This window comes from Stylophora pistillata, chromosome 1 (genome assembly GCF_964205215.1).
Source record: "Stylophora pistillata chromosome 1, jaStyPist1.2, whole genome shotgun sequence".
Taxonomy (NCBI): Eukaryota; Metazoa; Cnidaria; class Anthozoa; order Scleractinia; family Pocilloporidae; genus Stylophora; species Stylophora pistillata.
In genome coordinates, this window is record NC_142519.1 from 42,026,613 (window position 1) to 42,027,348 (window position 736).

Here is a 736-nt window from a genome sequence, read left to right on the forward strand (position 1 = left end):
GTAAGGGTAGAGCTTAAGTTTCTCCATTCATTTGGGACTTAACTCAACACATGTATGTACTGTGAACTGTGACTTTGAGACTCTCTTTGTGATTAAAAGCGTGATTCAAATATACTGTGACATTTGTCGTAGATCATCATTGTAAACGGGGGCATTCACGAAAAAGTGGCACCTCCGATGGGACAGCGAAGAAAAAATTACTACCGGTGAGTATTTCGTGTGAATATTGATGCAGCATTATCCACGTTGGATATGAAACTTATCCAGCTTCAATTTGCGAGGGAAAGAACCGAGGAGACAATCCAAAGCAAGCGTTGTGACAAAATCGAAAGACAAATCAAGGCGTTGAAGAGATTGTCGGGTGAAGAGGGGGGCTTTGGGATTTTCGGATTTTTCGGTTTTGACAGTTGTTTGGATCGGGTTTTCAGGTTTTGGGCCTAAAAGGTTCGGTTTTTCGGTTTTGAAGTTCAGAGTGGTTTGCGGATTAATTTTACATATTTTTACATTCGGTTTTTGGTTTTCACGAAGACTCTGAGGCGGTTTTCGGTTTTTCTTTTTGCCCCCCTCAAAGATGAACATGTAGCGGTTTTGTCAGGTTTGCATGCGGTTTTCGGTTTTGCTGCCTCTTTTCGTCGGTTTTTCGGTTTTGGAGGTTTTTTCTCCAGTTTTGCGGTTTCCCAGAGGCCCCAATGCCCCGCTCGGTGAAGCCAACCAGCTGAAAAGAACCCTCGAAGGG